A 15,298-nucleotide genomic window follows, 5' to 3' on the forward strand; every position below is an offset into this window, starting at 1 on the left:
ACCGTGGAAGGCAGACTTGGAGGGCCATGGAATGATTCTAAGAAGCCTGGACCTGTTTGGAAACAAAGTGTCTCAATGCCAGTGAAGTGCTGCCAGTGCCTCACATACTTAGATCTGATAGGATCACCCAGTGAGGAGTTGTGCCATTTCTTGTTAGAAAAGTAACACAGTGGGTGTGTTTTGTTCATCAGAGGAAAGATACACACCTGCTTGAGCCACTTGAAGCCCGGCTTTATAAATGCCCATTTTGGTGTGGACAATCTTGTCAGGTTGCTGTAGGAAGCATAAGCGTTGTTCTTGAGTGGGTACATCAGAACTGCAGAAACGCTTTTCTATAGTTGCCATGCATCATTTGGAAGCCACACAAAATTTTACAGGGGAGGAAACTGTCTTTCGGCCACTGAGTGAGTTTAAAGACTGCTACAGACAGAACACTCAAACCTTTTAGGGGGAGCTCAACAGACCATCCGCAGCTGTGTAGCTAGTAAGGGGCAAATGTGCTGTATTCCTTGGGACTTAAAAGCACTTGCACCAACTTACTGCAAGGAAACAAAGCTAGGGGATTTCCCAGTGTACCTGAAAATCTGATTCTGAGGGAAGTCCTGTGTAAAACAGTGCATTTGATTAGTCAGGGCCAAAATGAGGCTGACAAATTAAGATGGAACTTTGGCATTATTAAACATAATAACAGAATGGTGACTCTTTTGTATTGTGCTACAATTCATTTTTAATTTGAGCAAAATGCTTCTTTTCATCTGATTCTCCTTGTCTTATGTTTGGTGATTCTGTGTATTATATAGGAACCCAATTCATATTCAAGTTTATATACTTAATTACATATACATATATATGCCCTATGTCTGTAGATTAAATGACTCATATTTAGAAGAGAGGATAAAGGAGAACAGCCCTCAGCCCTAAGGTCAGCAAGGGGCAAGTAGGGCTGCTGCCTGTGTGCTGCAGTTTATCTAAGGCCGTTCTCACCTCCCACAGAGGGTAGGTGGGGAAGCACAGAGTTAGGGTGGCAGCGGCTTCAGTCTTCAGTCTTCACTGATAACATCAGTGACCTTCGGCTCTAGAGAAAGAAACTTCTGTTCTTGCAAAAGCTGCATATTTATCATTCCGAGCCTATTTTAGTAAATGTCTCACAAGGAGGCATCCAGAACTATTATCAGGTGTACTGGCTACAGGAAATTTCCCTGGTGGCATGCGGCTTTCTCAGGCAAGCACTTTATTGAGTTTTGTGGGCATCCTATTAATATTCTCCGTCTTCTCCGGGGTAGCCTTCCAGCTCTGGTTTTATCATCTGGAACCCTCTGCAGTGTGCTTTGCCAGGTACTGTCTTGTAGTCTTTTGGGGGGTTTCTGTGGCATTTGCATGTGGGACTCCTGTGCAAAACTTGAGGAGATACTGTGTCCGGACTGTGCAGTGCACAGGGAAATCCTGCTTCCATGCTCTTCGAAGTACTCCAAGCTGCAGTGTGTGGGGCACTCAGCTCCTAGTTGATGATCAATTGGGGCTGGGAAAGTAGGGCACAGTGTCACCAGTGTGCTCTCAGATAGTGGTTGCTGTGCTAGGAACTAGAGCGGGCAAATGCTTCGCACTGTGGACTCGCTGACTGTCTCTGGCTACAGCGATACTGCTCAGTGGATGCCCTATTAGTTCTAACAAAATACAGCCTTATTGTATTATTCCTGGGCAGCCACCAACCCGACCCTGGTCCGACCTTATATATCCACTAATGAGCTGCATCCGAGTCCTCCACATTTCAATAGGGCTGTAGATGTGGCGTGGGGTGAAGGCACTTCCTGCTAAGCTAAAGGATGGGAGTTCCATCCCCTGATCTGCAAGGTGGAAGGGAAGAACTGAATTCCACATATTATTCTCTGACCTCCACTTTGGGGCATGGTGCATATGCTTGAGAACATGTGCGCGCACACACTAAATAAATAGACTAAACATATAATAACAAGAATAATGAAGAATGTATACAGTGGGCTGGCAAGATGGCCTGAGTTTCATCCCTGCAACTACTGCAAGCTGTATTCTGATCTACACACACACCATGCACACACGTGTCATGATACAGTGTGCTGTGGTACATGAACACATATGCACACGTGTGCACACACACACGATAATATAAATAGTTATGAAAATTATTGCTGGGAAGGCAGTATTTTATCCCCACCCCCTTACCCCGCTCCTAGTTCTCCAGAAAGGAGGCTCGGAGCCTCTCAGAGACGTGACTGGAAGTGCTGAAGCAAGGTAAGCTGTACAAAGGCGAGCACACCCGCAAACAAATACAAAGGGCTGGCTAGTTTTAGTAGCCTCCGGGCTATAAGGTGGACCCTCAGCTGTCTTACCTTGATCTTTGTAGTACTTTCCTGACCGGGAGATACCTAACTAAAAGAGGTGATTGGGAGCTGTGATTAGGGAAGGTTGTTTTGCATAGCAAAGGCAGGCATGTTGGAATTAAATTTGTGAAATTAGTTAACAGCCGCACGCGCGTGTGTGTGTGAGTGTGAGTGTGTGTGTGTGTGTGTGTGTGTGTGTACGTACAGTGATTACTCAAGCTTCAGCTTCATCAGAAATATAGGAACTAGGAGGGCTCAGCTTGGAGTCTGCAGTTTGATCCTCAGGACCCAGTAGAAGGAGAAAACCAACTCCTACAGATAGTCCCCTGATCTCTGCACTCATGGCATGCCACATTCCCTTTGTGGGGCACACACACACACACACACACACAGAGCATAGTGCACATGCTAGGACACATACATGTTGCAGCACACATATGTTGTAGAATGTACATATCATGCCATACACTGGCACATTTGCATTTGCATCCCGGCATGCACGTTCAGTGGCACAGTCATGCAGTGGTACGCACTGGTTGTTGCACATGTGCTGTGGCATGCACACACAGTGGCACATTCATACTGCAGTATATGTATGTCAAGGCACACTTTGGCCTTGGCACACATGAACAAATAAATATAGTAAAAACGGAATAAAATATGAACCAAGGCCAAACTCCATGGGAAAGCATTGGTGCAGCGCTCCCTAGGCAGGAGCTCAACCTCCTTAGCAGGGAACCAAAGAAAATCAACACTACTGCATTTTTGGTGTTTGACAGTATGGGTATGGAATTTTCTAATGTTCTTTATACATCATGATATTTGAATGCCACTGATAAACATTTTAGGAATACAGGCTATGGAAAATAAAATCAATCTTGATGTTTTCCTTATAACAGCTTATATCTACACAGACCGATTAGCTCTCTTTTGCAGTGCCTAGGAGGCAATCAGCTGCTTCCAGTTGCTTCTGCCCAGCCACCTGCTACCAGAAACTCATCCTGGCAGAGCGTGACAGCAAGCTTCGTACTCTTTGAGTGATATTTGGCTACAAACATTGCTGCTGCTGCCCTGAGTGAGGGATGGAAGGAAGGGCTGTGGGCTTAGAGTCAGTGGCAGGAAGAGCAAACAAGGTTTCCACGGGAATAGTGAACAAGGAGGGTTTCCACCAAGCGGGGCATCCTCTCTAATCTGCTGACTGCTGAGCAAGGGCAATTCCTGTTGGAGACAGCAGAATTGGAGAATACAGAAATCTATTTGAGGTTGAGTTTTGAATAATAGTCTGAATTTTGTTTGTTTTGTTTGAAAAGGGTTCACTCTGTAGTTCTAGCTGCTTCCATGTAGTACTTACCATGTACACCTCAAACTCATAGAGATCCACCTCCCTCTGCCCCAAAGGTGTTCTTGGGAATTATAAAAGAAGCAGGGAGGGAAAATGACAAAGGAAAGATAATTTCTGAATTGATTGAAATTCTATTGTAGCATCTTGCTACCCCGGAGCCTACAGAGATGTAGAATCTGTGAACTTCTCAGCCTCTGAAAAAGAATTGGGGGGCCCTCTAGTATGTTCTAAGAAAGACATTCAAGATGAGAGGTCTGGGATGCTGCTGAGATGGAGCCACAGTGAACACGAGCCTGCAGGAAGCTCTGTTCTGAGCTGCTCTGGAGAGCGGCCTCAGCCTCGGCTGCCCTGCTGGAGAATCTGCTGGCTCCTGTGTAGGACGCAGACCGTTAGCATGGAAACTGCAATTGCTTTCCAGCCTCAGGTTCTGCATGTAATGGTGATGTGGAAAAAAAATACAGCAGGAGCTCAGACGGTGTCACTTCATGAGTGCTTGGTGTGCCAGACTACCTACCTTGGCCAGAGGCACGGTGCTTCCGATGAGACGTGCTCCACAGGAAAGGGAGTGGAACTCAGAGAGGAGGAAAGAAGCTGAAAGCCTCTCAAAGAAAAAAGGTCACATTGTTTTTAGAATTGTTCAAGTAAGTCAGAAAATATTACCCCCAGCCTCTTTCTTACAGTTCCATTTCATTAATTTATTAATAAATTAATTTATCAATTTATTTAATTTATTGTTGTGTGCCCTATACTTCTATTGTGGTTCTGAGGATCAAACTCAGATTGTTGCGCATTCACAGCACAGTCTCACGGCTCAGGAGTTCATTTTTAAAAACGTAATGCATACTGCTGCTTTCAGCGAGAGAGAGACCTGTTAGGCAGAAAGGCGGCCTTTTCTGCACAGCATTTCTGAAGGTTTGTCTTCTGTCCCTGCTGATCCCCTTTCCTCTGGCCTTTGGACTGCGGATGCGGATTCATATGACGCGGAGCATATGACAGCCTCCAGCCTCCATGAGCACAGTACCTTTGATGAAGAATTGGATCCAACTTGCTCACATAGCAAGGATTTATATTGCGCGCTGACAGCTAACTGAAGAGCCATCGTGATCCTCCGGTGCCCAGGCCACTTGTGCTTACCCTTTCTGTAAATACAGCGCTCCTAATTTAGTAAGAAGAAAGAACAGACGCTAAAACCATGACCTATAATTATATCTATGGGATCCATCAGTAAGCATGTCGGATGGCGGCTAAGCATTTGGCAGTACATTTTCTTTGGATATTAGATATAAATACAAGTACCTTAAATATACTAGTCATGATGTTTGTATTTAAAAATTATCTGTAACCTTAGTTAGGTTAAAACAATTTATATTTGAAAAGAATGAGTAACATCGATATTAAATCACTTCTTTCAGGGATTTGTCAAAAGGGAATATTGTGGCCTTATAATTGCATTATATTGTAGAAAATGTAATTAATTTAAATGGATATTATTTGTGTATAAAGACAGCTTAGGTCTGTGCGGATTGTTTTTTGAGTAATGAGTAGGAAAACGAATCCACAAACCCCACTGTACAGTGTGGTACGTGTGTGTGTGTGTGTGTGTGTGTGTGCGCGCTTCCACCTCTCTCTGACCCCAGGCACTCAGGTTTTTTGTGTCTTGTGTTCCTCATCATCCTTGATTGCTAGATTTAATCTCACTGTTTGTGTTTAATTTTTATGTGTTCTCGAAATCAGCTTTATTGTAAGCAAATCTGTGACTACTTTAAAAGACTGGAAACAGAAAAAGATAAATCTTTGCCAATTCAAAACAAAATATAACAAAACATAAAAAAACCAAACCCAGGACCAAACCACCCGAGCTTCTGCATCTTGTTTCTTCACTGTTGTGCAGTCCGAACACTGGCACCGGAGAAACCGCACATTTGAAGACAGATAAGGGGACTTGCTAGATGGCTCAGCAGGTAAACAGCTTATTGCACAAGCCTGCTCCCAGAGAACGGAGCGCTGCAGCACGCCTGCACCTGCACACATATGCACTAAGTCACAGCTACTATTACAATTATGTTTTAAAAACACAGGGAAAGGCTGTGGACATGCTAAGTTGTTTTGTTTTTTTTTTTTTTTTTTTAAAGCCGAGATGAGCTCTCCAAAACCAGGGGAGAAGGAATAATTCTGTACTGTCTCAAGTAAACCTGTGAGGGAAGTTTAAATGGCGGGGAAGCCTGAAGAGCAGACTTTTCACGCGGCTGATGTGATGAAACCCACTTGGTGAAGTGCTCGCTGTCGCATGCTGTAAGAGCGCTTGCTGGCTTTGAGCTCCAGCACACCAAGGACGTTCATCATGGTAGAAGTCTCCTATGCTATATTGCAAGTTTGAGCAATTTTTAGGTCGGTTTGAGGTACATGAAACCCAGTCTTTCTGAATAAAAAATTATAAAAGGGAAGGGAAAAGATCTGTCCATGATCTGGTGTATTTAGTCATCTTGGTTTGCTATGCCTTGACTCGCATCTATATCAGATGCGAAAGAATCATTCTAAGAGTTAGTTTTACCTGCTGGAGGTTCGTTCATCTTTATGCTTAGGTAAAAATAGGTTTGTACCACTATTTGATGATTTTCTGATTTTGTAGACATTAACTATTAGCTTGGATTCTATGGTATGGGTTTAACTCTTGCAGGCTCGCCCCCCTGCACCCATACCATAGAATCCAAGCTAATAGTTCCTACACTTGGTTGTCCTGAGAGCCTATCGTATGCCTATCATATAGCTCTGTAACAGTCATCCATCTGCCGTCCATTCCCTTCATCAACTTTTTTGTTTGAGCAGGCGATGAAGCAAAGGGCATTATCACCTTTAAATTAAAAAAAAAAAAGTTCACTGGTTTCCTACATTTATATAAAGAATCTTAGTCATTTTCACTGCCAGTCCCTTCTCTCCAGTTGAAACCCTTATCAACAAGCCCCCTCCTATTTTCATGTCTTCTTTCTGTGTGACCCACTGAGTTTAATTAGAGTTTCTTGCTGGAGCGTGGGGAGGAGGTAATTTACTGGTGCTTTGGCCACTCATCAGTGACTACATCACTGAAGAAAATGACACCCTCCTCCCCCATCAACCATTAGCTGTGGATAGTCCCTCAGGGAAGGGTCTGGCCTCTTGGACCCCTCTCCCATCCATGATTAAATATAGACAGGCCCAATCTTGTGCAGGTTTTATGTGGATTGTTACAGCTTTGGTGAGCTCGTGATTGCAACAGCTATGTGAAGCACAGAAGACTTTTTTTTTTGCCTGCACATCTCCCACACTGTGGCTCTCACATTCTTTCTGCCCCTCCTCTCCCAAGTGTCCCCACCCCCACCTCCACCCCCAGACTTAGAGTGGCTGATAGAAATGGCTGTCCCATTTGGGGTTGTGAAAGCCACCATCACTCCTCACTCAGGCTAGTGACAGGTTTGAGCAATAGTGGTTGCAGGCTGCAGTGCTCAGCTTCTCCGACAGCATTACCGCGCTCTCTCCATTCAGATGGCGCTCTCTACCATTTAAAATGGAATGTTTTTATGTTTCTCAGGAGACAACTGGACCAGAATGCACATATTTATAACCATTCTGTTTTAAATTGATGATTTGGATGCGATGTGTAATGTGAGTGGATTGTTAACCCTTAAAGATGACAAATACACTTTTCATAGTGCCATGATCAAACCAGGATCTTGTGCACTCACGGTGGATTTACATGTGCTCCCAACCCCAATATATAGTCTTTATGGTTTTGTTCCATATGTTTGTTTGTTTGGAGAATAAAGTTGTGCTACATCCCTAAGATGGCCTCAAACCGCTAATCCTCCGGCCCTTTTAAACATTTTTGTTCTGACCTAGGGTCTTTACCATCTCCCTCCCCCCCCCCAATGCTGCTCACTGTGTAGGCCAGGCTGGCTGCAGACAACGCACTTGTGCATTACCACATCTGGCACCCAAACCTCTTTAAAAATATTTCATTGTGTGTGTGTGTGTGTGTTAAGACCAGAGAACAGTTTTCAGTAGTTCCTTCTCTCTACCCACCAAGTGTGGGTTCTGGAGATGGGACTCCAGTTGCCAGACTTGGTAGCAAGTGTCTTTACTCACTGAACCATCTTGAGGGTCCCTCATCCTCTTGTGTGTTGTTGGGATTACAGGTAAGTGTCACTATACTGGCTTCTACAGTATATTCTTTAAAGTGCTAAAATGTCAGGCTATTGTATAGAAGTTTATAAATAGGTATGATAAAGAACAAGATAATAGATTTTGGGGGTATACTAAACCCCCAAGTCGATGAAGGTCTAAATTGCTATAGGATTCAGCAGTGAACTCCAGATCCCCTGTACAGCCTCTCCCCATGAGGTGTTAGCCTAACATTAGCTAAAATGACCAGAAAGTGGACCAGAAAGTGATTTTAGGATAGAGATGAACATTGTTTTTATTTAAGGGAAGACAATCTGAGAGAATATATACTTAGGATCCTGTTCCGCCAAAACTAGGGAGGAGATGGGATGCAAGAAACCTGTTGACTAAGGTCATTTGGATGAGTTTTTGCTGTGTGCACACCTCAATAATGGATTGAAAAGGAAATGGGAAATTACAACTTTTTGATCTTCTCTTATTGATAATGAACTCGCCCATCACTCATTACCAGTAGACAGGAATCCGATCTGAATGGGCTGCAGTCTGGTGCAGAATGGCATTGCTTCTAATACTGTTGGTTAGGATGACATTGGAAGAAAAATTATGTGTGTCCCATAAGACAGGGATAGTTCATTTTCTTACATGTAAAACACCCTCCCAGACTTTGCACATTATATATACATAGTGTATATAAGAAGAAATAGAAGTAAAAGTGGTTAAGATGTTCCAAAAAAGCTTTCTCAAATTCAGACCTTAATTTTTGTGACTCATGTTTTGAGTCAGCTGTTGATTGCTGTGATTTTTCTGTGAAGTTCATCTTCTGTGACATGAAAATGCTGGTGATAGGTAAGATGACTCAGCTTGCCATGTAAACCTGACAACCTGAGTTCAAACCCTGGGACCTGTGATGAAGAGACGTGGCTCTTTCAGTCTCTGGCCTCTACTTGGTCTTTTTGCTGTAGGAGCTCCGTGCCTGGCATACCTACACATGCATACTGAATCTCTGTATAATATTTAAATTATAGATATGTTAAAATGTTTTAAACTGCTAGTAATGCACAAGATCTTAGTCATTCAAGCAGCTAGCCCAACCTCTCCCTCGAATTTTGGCGCTGGCACTTTCTTGATCTAAGTAGAAGGCAGTGACTTCAGGTGATCTCCAAGCCATCTTCTCTCTCTTCAGTGTTTCTGATTAAAGTTGAAAAGGGATTATAAGTGGGCTGCTTGACTCAGTTAAAAAAAAAAAGAAAAAGAAAAAAGAGATATTCAAGGTGGACTTTTTCCTTTTTGTTTTAGTACTGGATTAGCTTTATAGTGTGTGTGTGTGTGTGTGTGTGTGTGTGTGTGTGTGTGTGTGTATGTTGAGTTAAAGTCTTGCTGGGTAGCTCAGGCTGGCCTCACATGTGAGATCCCCATGCCTTCTGGGTGCTGGGGATTGCGGGAACATGGCACCTTGCCCAGTGGGGCTTGTCTTTTCACTGTTAAGCCACAGGTCTCCCAAAGCACTGAGAACTAATGTTCTTGCTGAGCAACTGGGGACTGGCATCAAGGCAATAGATTTTAGCCCATCTTGTCACCCTCATTTCGGAAGTGCTGGGGAAACTGATTTTGGTTTTAGAAAAATCCTCTTCTCAAAAAAAAAAAAAAAAAAAAAAAAAAAAAAAAAAAAAAAAAAAAAAAAAAAAGGTCATCCCTTTCCCCAGGAAATCTTTTTCCACGTTTAGTGTGTTTGTGTTTGTGTGTGTGTGTTCCTGTGCGCTTGAGCTGTCTTTAGCTAGCAGAAGCTTGCAAGTTGTTTTCAAGTTTGAATGGCGGGATGTCTAATACTTCCCTTCCTTGTAGGGTTGCGGGTTTCATTAAACAATGCATTTTTACTTGTTTGAAGCGAGAACAGTTTTAAACAGCTGCACACATCTTTTGTATGTGGTAGCAATACTGCCATCTGGCCAACAAAATCCAGAGGCCCCTAGTTTTTAAGATGCATTCTGATTTTGGAGATGTTGAAGTGGGAAGATTTAAAAAAAATGTGTGCTTTAGCTGAAATACAGTTATGTCAGGAGAAAAGGGTTAATTCGTGACTGGGTTTCTTCGATAATTCTAAGGCTGATAAGTGTAAAACAGTTCTCTCAAAGACGTTTGTATTTTTGGTGTTTTACAAGAAATCTAGAGATTGGGAATATATACATCAGGGTTTGGCTGGAGTGTGTTGTGTGTTGAGTGGCTGGGATGAGTCTCCAGAAAGGCCGTGCCAACAGCTCCTAAAGCCACCATGAAAATACTTTTACATAAAGCATAGCTCCCTAGCCTTGAGCAGTACTTGTACTTTAAGCACTCAGGAGGGCAAAGCAAGAGAATTAAGAGTTTGAGACCAACCTAGGCTACTTAGTGAACACCCTGTCTGCAAAAGAAAAGGATTTGTGTGTGAGGCTGTTCTTATTTTAGGTAATGATTATTTTCTTCATCACAGACTCTTAGTACATACTCAGTAGTAACTGATTTAGCTTTGTGTCTCCCCACAGCACTTGGTTTTTGCTCACTACTGCTTTTGTAGAAGACAGGGCAGTGGATGTACTTGAGGGCAAACCGATATTTGTTAATTTTCGTAACCCTTTCTTGTGCTTATTAGAAGTCTGAATACCTTGTCTCTTTAAAGGAACCCGGGTCTCCCCTTTTGTTAAAGGGGGCTCATTGGATTCATTTTACAGTTACTCTTCAGCAGTGAAACGCAGAACCGCAGAACGAGATAGCAACCTTAAAACAGTGTCTAGCCCTGAGCAAACGGGTCTTTGAAAAACAGCTTTTGGTTGAGGCACCTCACTGCAGACTCTGGGCAACCAAGCTCTTCTTTAACCCCTTGAACGCCATTCTCCTTGCCGGAATTCACATGTTGCTTCGCGAGCCATTTTTCATCTGGTCACTTGGGACTTAACTTCACCAAAAGCTGAAGCTTGGCTCTGGGTCCCGGTCCCAAGCCCCAAACCCCAAGCTCTGATTCGGGCGGGGGGCGCGTGGGGCGGCGCCTGCAGGAAGTGTGCGCTTTAAGAGCGGGAGGAAGGGGCTCGCAGCGGCGGGGGCTGGCGCGGGGGCCGGGGGCGGCGCCGGGCCGTGCGTCAGAAGGGGCCCAGTGTTCGCACCTTCGCTGACGTCAGAGCTGCAGTGGGGCTGCGGTGCCTTGGCCAGCCCGTGCCAGCCCGAGCCCAGTCGCGACTCGGAGCCCGCGTCGAGCGACACGCGCTCCGCTCAGCTCCGCTCATCCGTTCCGGGCGGGCGTGGCCCGGGGCCCGGCGGCTTCGGGACGTTTCGGGGGTCCTCGCGGCGCGGCGGAACCCAAGCGGCGGGCAGCGCGCCCAGGCCGGCCGCGGCCCGCAGCGGCCCGGAAGGAGAGCAGGCGGCATCCACGGAGGTGAGTGCTGTGGCGGGCCGGGCAGTGGCGGTGTGCGGGCCGGGAAACCCGCTTCCTGCCCGGGGGCAGCGTGGACTGCTCGTCCGGGCTCCCGCGCTCGCCGCGACGGACTCGGGCGGCCCCAAGGCGCGCAGCCCCGGGGCGGCTGCGGGGCACGGCGGAGGGAGGAGGTGAGCCCCGGTGGCGGCAGGGACGCGGGAGAGGCCAGGGCGGGCGGCGGGCGGCGGGCGGCGGGCGGCGGGCGGCGGGCGGCGGGCGGCGGGCGGCGGGCGGCGGGCGGACCGGGCCGCGCGAGGCATTCGGCGCCACCTGTCCACACACCCCCTTCACCGTGTTGCCTGCGCGCTCGGTCCCGGGCCTTCCCCGCCGCGAAGTTTTGCTGGGGACCGTCGATGCTGGGTCGTGTGAGTGTGTGCGTGTTACCGATCGCTTTGCTGCCGTCGTGCAACAGTTGTGTAGAGCTGGTCAGAGACGCCATCGTCGTCTTTACTTGCTCCCAAGAAGGCCCTTTCCAGGTTCTACGGTTTTCTGACGACAGTTATGGGTAGCTCGGGAAAGAAAAGGAAAAGATGCAGGTCGCAAGGCACTAAAAACGGTTTTCGTCCCCAAATGATACTGTTTTTAAAAAATACGTGTATTTGTTTTTGCTGCAGTTATATGCTTCGAGGGGCGGCGAGGGGCACGGAGAAAGCCCGTAGCAAATCGCATCCACTGAAGAGAGTCCATTAACAATTTCAGATTATCAGCCCCTTCTTTTTGAGAATGTATACGTTCATGTACTTGCTTCATATGAGTGTTTTACATAAGCGTGGGTGTTTATTTTTCGTTCTTTTCACTTAATACATCGAGGACTTTTTTTTCTGTATGGTCTGAAACCAAAGCGTAAAATGCTAGCTAGAAACTCGTTGGATATTTGATTACGTATCACTGCAGTAGCCAGCCCATTGGCTGGAAGAAAGCTGAAATCAGGGTAGCAACCGGTTTCTATAACATATTGTTTACTCTTCCTAATAATTTGGGGCACTGTTTTTCATTCCGGTTGGTCAATTGAGAGACTGATGTAGTTATTCATGACTAACATTAAAAAATGAATTAAGATAACAGAAAATGCCAGAATGTATACAGCTAGGGTATTGTTTTGTGAAACCTTTAAAAACTGCGTGTGTGTGTGTGTGTGTGTGTGTGTGTGTGTGTGTGCATGTGTGGGTACGCGCGCACTCTCGAGCATTGGGTTGTAATATAAAAATGTTATTGCTTCCTATGGTCTCATGCTAAATAACCTTAAAGTCACCAAAGTACTTTCAACACTCAAAAGGTATAAATGATGAAATTAAACTAAATGTTAATTTTATCCTTTTTTGTTTTCAGAGTAGTGATAATTGTATAGTGTACCAAATTTGGTTGCTAATTATTTGCTGTCACCTAATATTAAAACATTTTTTTCTAAAAATTATTATAAATTATTTCTATTAAAAATGTCTAGATGTTAGATGTTAAGGAACGGAAGCACCATTTGCTGAGTTTGACCGGCCACCCTGTGTTTGGTGTGAGACCTGGAACAATATCCTTCCTTATTCTAAACCTCGGGTTGCCTCCTATCTTTTGATAAGATAATGCATTTGAAGCAGTTGACAGCATGCCTGGCTTAGATTAAGTGCTCACGGTTAGCTATTATTATTTTATTAGGACCCAATGGAAGTGTCCAGGATGCTTGTCGCCATCGGGAAACCAGCATAGCATGGATAACCCAAAAGGAAAAAAAAAAGCAAAGGTGAAAATTAGTTGATAGTGTTATATGAAGGAACTGACACTGAATTAAAATGGTCTTTTTAAACATATGGCTTGGCCATTGTTATGATTATGATTGCTTCTCATATTTCCTACTGGTAGACAGGTAATTTAGATTTCGGGGTTTTGTTTGTTGTAGTTTAACTTTTTAATGTATTTTTTTAGGTCCAGGCAGCCTATGAATTCATGAGCCTCTTGTGTCAGTTTTCCAAATGCAGGGATTGTAGGTGTGCACCACCTCAACCAGCCTTGAGAGTTTTATGTAAAAACATATCCTTCTATTGACTTTTCTTACTTATTATTTTTTTTTATTAAGTTGATGTCTTTTGTCAGGCAGTTGAGAAATATTTCCTATGAGGATTCCGAATTTTGCTAGCTTTCATTAGAATGACATAGTCAGTTGAAAGACAATATAATTCCAAACCATTCAACAATATTATTGGTTTATCTCTTGCACAGATGTGCAAGAAAAATTTTTTAGGGGTTGGGAATTTAGCTCAGTGGTAGAGCACTTGTCTAGTATGCAAGGCGCTGGGTTCTGTCCTTAGTGCCTGAAAAAGATTAAAAAAAAAAAAGGAAAATACCTAATAAAAAATATTTTTAAAAAAGCAGAAGCCTTCTAGGTAATTCATATATCTCTATTCACTGCCCTAGATTGGCTTGTACATTTTTAGATGTTACAAAAACCAGTGAAATGAGGAGTGTGAACATTGTCATTAACAAATAGTATTAGAATTCTTATAGAAAATAAATGGAGTGTTTTGGACAAAAAAAGGCTTTTCTTTCAAAATGTATAACTGGGTATGACGTCTGTAAGAGATTGGGAAAAATGGAAAACAATCATAATTCTGCTCTTGGATTTGAAAATGGACTTAGGCTCTTGTCCTGTTCTACAGCAGTGAACGGGAGACTTTCTGAGAGTGAATCATAGAATCTGGGGGAAAAATATGTCTTGAATACGTTAATTTGTCCACAGAAAGAAAGAAAGAAACCGACAAAACCTCTTCAAACATCCAAGCAAAAAACAAAACAAAACAAAACAAACCTAACCTAATTTTCAATTGATATATATTATACATTTTAAATTAAAATATTATGATTATATATGTAAGTATTTTTTAAATTATTGGCTACCAACTACTTGCTTTTATTTTGTTGGATAAAGAGAGATTTTTGTCTTGCACAAATAAACTGAAACACTAAACAGCCTTTAAATATTCCATTTTGGAATTATATGTAACGGTGTGGAAAGGTGCTTATCACGTGTATTTAAACAAAAGCAGAGGATGATCGCATAGAATGTCCAATATCATTTCCTTTCTGAGCTGTGTGACAAATGGTAAGAAAGAATTGCAGTTTATATTCTTTACTTACGTGTTTTTACAATTGTGTAACGAAATGTCTTTTGTATTAAAATGGTCATTAAAGTGAAAACTAATGTGAATTGTTCTTTTATAATTTTTTAAAAAAATCACTAATATACCTCTTGTAAAGAAATTCCTACTCTAAATTCTTTTTTTGGTTGGCTTTTGAAATATTGTCATGTCAAACCCCAACCTACTTTTTCTGTTTTGCTGCCCCTTAAATTCTCAAATCAAGCCTTTGATTCAGCAGAAGTTACTAATTTACTGTCTTCAAATGTACTTATTTAGTACCTTTTATTTTTTTATACCTCTTTTGTTTGCTACTTGGACTATGTTTTCCTAACGTTATTGTAAGAAATTCTACTCATTTCCAAAATTTGGTAAAAAACAAAAACAAACAAAAAAAACCCCAAAAAACAAAAAAACAAAAAAAACAAAAACGAAAAACAAAACCCTATACCGGCATTCCTGCCCCTGGCCATTGGATTTCCAAGCTGATGTTGATAGTTAAAGTCATTCTTACATTTTTATTATTGGCAGCAGTGGCTCTAGTCCAGGCCGCCTGCCCGCTAGGCAAGGGCTCTCCCACCCGCTTTACTCTCTGCCTCATGCTTACTATTTTTATTTAGTCAGTTCTCAGATACCACTTCACACTTGGGCATTGATTTTCCAGTTCCATTTTACACTCCTTGGTGGCAGGAGACCTTGTGTTTGTCTTAAAGCTCCTAGGACAGAGTTTCTGTACCAGGCAGGTACCTGATAACATATACTTTGAGTAAGAAATGGTCCTATCGGTTCTTTTGAAACTAAGTGTTGGCATTTTTCTTTACAAGTGGTCCTGGGCACAGGCCAACGCCTGACCCATAATTATAAGAAATTTAAAAACTCG

The 15,298-nt window shown here is 43.3% G+C and overlaps 1 protein-coding gene across 2 annotated transcripts in view; it reads left to right on the forward strand.

Moving 5' to 3' along the window:
* The first annotated feature begins 11,022 nt into the window (after positions 1-11,022).
* Positions 11,023-15,298, forward strand: part of Zdbf2 (zinc finger DBF-type containing 2) — a 40,858-nt gene continuing 36,582 nt past the window's right edge. The window contains exons 1-2 of one of the 2 annotated variants that reach the window (XM_021173295.3): positions 11,023-11,257; positions 12,944-13,028. The gene's annotated coding sequence lies outside the window, so the exon portion shown is untranslated. The remainder of the gene's footprint in view (positions 11,258-12,943; positions 13,029-15,298) is intronic. The other variant, XM_021173303.3, reaches the window with a different exon arrangement.

The sequence above is a fragment of the Mus caroli genome, unplaced genomic scaffold (genome assembly GCF_978045245.1).
Source record: "Mus caroli unplaced genomic scaffold, Mus_caroli_1 scaffold_1, whole genome shotgun sequence".
In the NCBI taxonomy this organism is placed as follows: domain Eukaryota; kingdom Metazoa; phylum Chordata; class Mammalia; order Rodentia; family Muridae; genus Mus; species Mus caroli.